At 43.9% G+C, this 6,673-nt stretch overlaps 1 long non-coding RNA gene across 1 annotated transcript; it reads right to left on the bottom strand.

Moving 5' to 3' along the window:
- Window positions 1–371: 371 nt before the first annotated feature.
- LOC139614992 (uncharacterized) lies at window positions 372–6,143 on the bottom strand. Its single transcript, XR_011687197.1, has 2 exons — window positions 5,226–6,143; window positions 372–2,476 (listed from the first exon to the last, which is right to left on the bottom strand). It is a non-coding gene; the product is annotated as an uncharacterized lncRNA (long non-coding RNA).
- Window positions 6,144–6,673: the final 530 nt, after the last annotated feature.

The following is a 6,673-nucleotide window of genomic DNA, read 5'->3' on the forward strand; positions in this document are numbered from 1 at the left end:
AAATATTCATGTCTTCGGTCAAAATAAGGCTCCACATCCTCTTTATGAAGAAAAGGGTTTTTTATTTCCTTTTTCATTTTCTCAATGAGAAACAGTTCAGTGTCTTTTACTGTCACACATCAACTTTCTCTGTTGTGCTCTTTGTTGTCAGTCTCTGAACTCAGTGACCAAAACACCGAGAGCCTGCTGCATCTCAGGTACATCTTTCACAAAGAGCTCCACTGCAGCTGTTTGTCTCTTTGTGGTTTTTGTCTGTGTGTTTTTTTCTTTGTGGTCATTATTTTTTCTCTTTGTTGTTGTTTTTGTCTGTTTGTCGTTGTTTTTTTGTTGTTTTTTGTCTCTTTTTGGTTGTTTTTGTCACCTTGTGGACATGTTTTTTGTCTCTTTGTGCTTGTTTTTGTCTCTTTTTGGTTGTTTTTTTGTCTCTTTTTGGTCGCTTTTTATCTCTTTGTGGATGCTGCATGAAATGATAAAGGCAGGAAGCTCTGAGGCATTTATTAGTTAGGATTTGGTGTAGTTTTGGCTCAGTGTGGTCCTTGAGTCACGTCAGGATCATGATGTACAGAAACTGGCCTGTGTGCAGCTGATGTAAAAGTCCTGTTTCAACCAGCTGCTAATTAAAATCCTGCTGGAGTCCAGATTAATGTCCTACAGAGTGACAGAGTTTGTGGCCATGTTGTTGGCGTGTTGTTGGCGTGTTGAACTGTACCTTTGTCCCTGATGAGATTAGGTCATGTGACCTGTGGCTGTGATGTGGCTGCAGCGAGTGGAGAGCTTATCTCCAGTTTTCATTAAGAGAGTGAATAAAGGAGCAGAGTGGGACGCCGTCTCTTCCTTTAATCTTTAATACATCTCTGAAGAAACTGCGATCTGTTGTTGAAGTGATTAAAACTGAGGCTCCTCGTTGTGTTAAAAACGCTGCGGTTTAATCATCCTGCACCATGAATCTGTTGACTTCCTTTAAGATTTAAGAGGATTTGAAGATGAATCCTAAGTGAACATCACTGAAGTTAAACTCCACTCTGCTTCATCTCTTATTGTCCGGCTGACCCTGGGTCAGATCTGAGGTTGTTCTGTTGATCAGAAGGTGACATTTTATCAGAATAATCCAGCTCTGATAATCAGCTGACCTTGTGTGAACTCAAGGAGAAGCTGCAGAAGTTTAAATGTTTCTTCTGAAATGTTGTTTCCACCTGAACCAACATTTTCTTTTTCCTGAATTATTGGTTTGTTCTTAAATCTTTGGCATTTTATTTCTGAAAAAAATATTATCATTCCTATTATTAACAGTTGTGCAGGTCAGATGTGCTGATGAAAATACAACAGTAATAAGTATGAGAAAAAACAGACAAAGATCTGAATACGACACAGACAGAAACACTCTGATGAATAAACCAAATACTTTGCTTTTCTTTTAAACCTTGTTTTGAGCTGTGACCCTACATACACCAGTCTGTTGGTAATTTGCCCTCCCATGATGCATTGCAGGAGGGCAGACCTGGTCCTGACTCACCTGCAGGAATAAAAACAGTCAGATCTTAAAAAGAGAGTGACAGTCCTCAGATCAGATCCTGATTGTCAGTCTGCAGGATATGAACCCTTTCTCTAATGGTTCAGACATAAAGAATCACAGGATTTTCACAATAAAAGAGGTCCTGGACTGTTCTGGAGCTGATAACTGTGTTTGACATGGTCAGACTGTTACAGCTCTGACATCGGCTCATGATGAGGATCAGGATCTCACTGTGGACAAACAGAAGAGAGAAGTTCCTGAAAAGCGACACATGGAGGACTGGTTGGTTCAGGTCTATAGACCGTGTGGTCCAGGTCTGTGGACTGGGTGGTCCAGGTCTGTGGATATGGGTTTTTCAGGTCTGTGGACTGTGTGGTTCAGGTCTGTGGACTGAGGGCTGTAGTGAGCTAATCATATTACAACTCTAATGAGCTAGTTAGCTGGACATGCTAACATTAGCATCTTATGTTCAAGCAGTTGAATCTGTTCTGAAGCCCTTTGTTTATTTATTTTATAGTTTGTCATTTGTGAACTGTTAGTGACCCTGAACACCACACAAGGCGTTCAGGGTCACATGTTGAGGAGATGAACTGTGACGTCTCTTGATGTTTTTGGCTAAAAACTGTTGATTTCAATTATTCATTGGCCGAGACACAAGAACATGCTAATAAGTATCGTGACAGCATATGCCAGGCAGCAATTATGTTAATCCCTGTGAGCGTTTCAAACGCAGCCTGTCACCTTCAGCTCCGAGACGATGGACGATCACATTAATGTCGTCGTTACAGAGCAGGGACACCGAGAGCGATGGGAGCCGGGCTCTTCCTGTTGGACGTTCAGCTCCGTGTTGTCAAGTGAATTAAGTCCTTCGTCCGTTGCAGCAGCTCCACACAGATTAAATCACATCATGGTGAACATCAGACTCTGTGTCTACACAGGCCTCAGCTGTATGGAAGCCCAGTCCTGCCAAAAGACAAGAGACGAGTGGGACTGAAGAAAATAAAAACAGTGACAGACGTAGACATGATCTGATATGTCAGACTCAAACTCATTGTTCTTTATTAGAATAGAGAAAATTCTTTCAAGTCTTCAATGATAAAGTTTGATTTCATTTTATCAAATTAAAGTTGATTCAAGTCCCTGATGTGTGACTGGAGCTGAAGTGAGGAGACAAACTGTTTTATAATGTTAAAATACAACTTTATTCACTGTGAGGAGGTTTTTGCTGCTCAGTAAAATACATATGTGTAAAATCTGTATAGATATGTAAGGCCTGAATAAACCAGAGAACTCAGCAGTTCTGTTTGTTGTGTACAGGACACCGTAGTTGACTGTGAGGTGACAGCAGCCGTCATCAGTTCATCTTCAGTCTGTGGAGCAATGAGCTGAAACTCTTCAAACTGAACTAATTAAAATACTAAATACTGCTTTATTGTGATAATTGTGTTTTTTTGTGTTTTCGGTTCCTTTATGTCTCGTTCACACGTTGTTCAGTGTCTAAAGTGAACGAGTGAACCAGGTGTGACAGACTGAGAGGATCCACCTTGAGCCTGACGACCTTTACACAAAGACAGTTTCCAAGGTTAATTTACTCTGAGGATGTTTCTCATCATCATCATCATCATGATCATCATCAGGAACACACATCCATCCTGTTTTACAGGTGCTCTCCTTCCTCTCAGGTGAAGGTGTGAACTGAGATCGTCACCCTGAAGTGAACTGGTGATGAACTAAACTAATTTCTCTTTCGTATTAACCCACCTCTCATATTAAACTGAGGAATTCTGTGTTTTCAGCCGACCTAGCAGCCAATCAGAGCCGCTGAGCGCCGAGGCCTCTCCTCACAGGGGGAACTAATTTATTGAGCTCACGGTTGGATGAAAATGCACCATTAAAGGGCATATTTAAGCACATTTGCAATCCTTAGAAGAAGGTAACGGTATTTGAATTTGCCTCAGCTTGAAGGAGAGTCTTTAATGTTGTGTCCACGGGACAAATGCACATCAAAGCAGAGGACGTTCCTGACGCTCTAAATCAAATACTTGTGGATTAAAGAGGGAGGGGGGCAGGTGGCCCCCAGACTGTCCTCTGTGGCAGAGCTGCCGGGCACGCCGCCTCACTGAGTGCGCTCCAACCGACGCCTCACGCCGTGCTATCGTTCCCCAGAATGCAAATTAAATCCAGGCGACGGGAGCTGCTTTGAATTCCTGCAGGAGGGGTGATTCTCCTCCCCTCCCCCCTCCCCCTCTGCTCCCACTCTTATCAGCCCAGTGCTGGGGGAGATGCAGAGACAGAGGGAGAGTATTTGTATGCAAAGGTACCTCGCTCCCAGTCATTTCTGTATGTGGTACACACACACACACACACACACACACACACAATCAGAGAAAGCAGTTCAGAGAAATAAAACCTCAGAGTGGACTTCACATCTTTCACCCTCACAGTCCTGAACCTGGACCAACCTGGACTAACCAGTCCTGAACCTGAACAAACCAGACTGAACCTGGACTAACCAGTCCTGAACCTGAACAAACCAGACCGAACCTGAACTAACCAGTCCTGAACCTGGACCAACCTGAATTAACCACTCCTTAACCTGAACTAACCAGTCCTAAACCTGAACTAACCAGTCCTGAACCTGGACCAAGCTGAACTAACCAGTCCTAAACCTGAACTAACCAGTCCTGAACCTGAACTAACCAGACCTAAACCTGAACTAACCAGACCGAACCTGAACTAACCAGTCCTGAACCTGGACCAACCTGAAATAACCACTCCTTAACCTGAACTAACCAGTCCTGAACCTGAACTAACCAGACCTAAACCTGAACTAACCAGACCGAACCTGAACTAACCAGTCCTGAACCTGGACCAACCTGAAATAACCACTCCTTAACCTGAACTAACGAGTCCTAAACCTGAACTAACCAGTCCTGAACCTGGACCAAGCTGAACTAACCAGTCCTAAACCTGAACTAACCAGTCCTGAACCTGAACTAACCAGACCTAAACCTGAACTAACCAGACCGAACCTGAACTAACCAGTCCTGAACCTGGACCAACCTGAAATAACCACTCCTTAACCTGAACTAACCCGTCCTAAACCTGAACTAACCAGTCCTGAACCTGGACCAAGCTGAACTAACCAGTCCTGAACCTGAACTAACCAGTCCTGAACCTGAACAAACCAGACCAAACCTGAACTAACCAGTCCTGAACCTGGACCAACCTGAAATAACCACTCCTAAACCTGAACTAACCAGTCCTGAACCTGAACGAACCAGTCCTGAACCGCTGATGTCACGTGTCCTCTTGTTGTTTCACTGTGTACATGTCGTATTTTAAGATGATTGCGATGTTTCTAATTTCTTGTTCTCATCAGTTTTACTGATGTTAATGAAATGAGGGCCAATAACAGACGGATTTTTCTCTAACATCACTCCTGCTCAGTCCAGGTGTGTTTATTATTTTAACAATGTGAGAGCTGCAGGTTTTTATTACTGGACCTAGAAACTCAGATCATGTTTAAATTGTTTTGTGAGAGGAAATTATTCTTGTCCAGTTTTCAATAATGTGACTTTACACAGTTTAATATTGAAGGAAACAACAGAGCCGAGTTGTTGACGGTAGAGGAGACTGGGTCCTGGACCAGGGGTGAACCCATTTGTTTTGGGGCAGATCTGGATCATATATTATGAGTTTGAAATTTTACCTCTGAAGTCTGGTGTGTTGTTAGTCGCTGGGGGTCTGCGGTCTCTGATTGGTCATGAGATCTGAAACGCTCCCATCTCAGGTCGAAACGTGACGTGGAGTCGGGTTCAAACCGGTTCGGACCTGGAGATGCGTTCACCAACACCCTCTGAGGAGACGTGGGAAAAGATGACAGGAGGCGATATGTGTGGGAATGTTTCAGTCCCGGGTGTTTCCTCTCTCTGTTCCCATGTGTTGGAATCCCTGTCTTCACTCTGGTTCTGGTCCTGGTCCAGATCTGATCCACTTCAGGCTGTTTACTGCTGTGTCGGCGTGAAGGGTTATGCTGGAGGTTTTGTGTTTATCTCAGAGTGTAATTGTGGTGAGAAAATAAATCCAGTGATGAAGATGTGGAGACTCTCACCGTGACAACAACATAGAAACATGTTTCCCACCGTTTAACTGTTAATGATCCAAAATGTTTTTCTTTCACTGAACCAGGTCCAGTTTCTGATCTAAGCTACACCAGATATTTCCCGCAGCCATACATAAAGTGAAGGGGTCCCGGTCTCCAGTCCTGTAAAGATTCTGAACCCCCTGACCCATGAAGGCTGCTCCTGATTTTCCCGTGAGGAAGACAATATCAGTCTGCAACTGACGTCAGGACATTTTCAGGATGCTGATCATTTTGTGTCGGAGATCTCAGGCTGTCCCCCCACCTCCTCATCCTCACAGCTCCCTGTTCTCTGCAGCTCCTCTCTCTCACAGGAGCGTCATTGTGTGGCCCCGGGTCATTAACATACCGTGGGCCTCACATGCTCCAGATCTGTGATGTGACGAACATGGGATTGAAGCCAACACACATTCTTCAGGACACCAGCTGAGAGGGAGGAAAACTCCTCAAACACAAAAACTACTGTGGAGTTGGAGGACTGAGACAGACCAGGTCTAGAGGTCCTGGTCATGGATGTATTATAAGAACTGGATGACGGATCTAAAAATGGCGCCCATTCAATTCAATACAAGTTGCTCGCCTGGCGCATACACCGAAAAAGTTTCTGACTTCCAGGTTACTTCCGCATTATGCGGCCCATAGAGACTGCGCAGTAGTGTCTCTCCCATCATGCCTTTGGGCAATGAGAACGAGCGAAAAACGTTCTCAATCTGCCGCTGCATGTTCACGAGTGCTCTGCTAGCGGACTGATGTTTAACAGACTAATACAGGACCGGCCCGGGGCTTTAAACACGGATTTAAAATGGGAACAACATTCAGTCTGAAGCTTTAGAGCCTAAAGTCACATTGGAATCAACATTTTAAAAAATCATAACCAGGCAAAAATATTATGTTTAAATTGTCTTTTAGGCAATTTTAAGATATGGATGCTGCATGTGACAGAAAACTACAACTCATCAGATAGTTATCACGTTTACTTTCTGTCATTGAGAAGCAGATTTATACGGCATGTCTTC

Source organism: Trachinotus anak, unplaced genomic scaffold, assembly GCF_046630095.1.
Source record: "Trachinotus anak isolate AG129_WGS33_773 ecotype Australia unplaced genomic scaffold, CSIRO_AGI_Tana_v1 ptg000039l, whole genome shotgun sequence".
Classification (NCBI taxonomy): domain Eukaryota; kingdom Metazoa; phylum Chordata; class Actinopteri; order Carangiformes; family Carangidae; genus Trachinotus; species Trachinotus anak.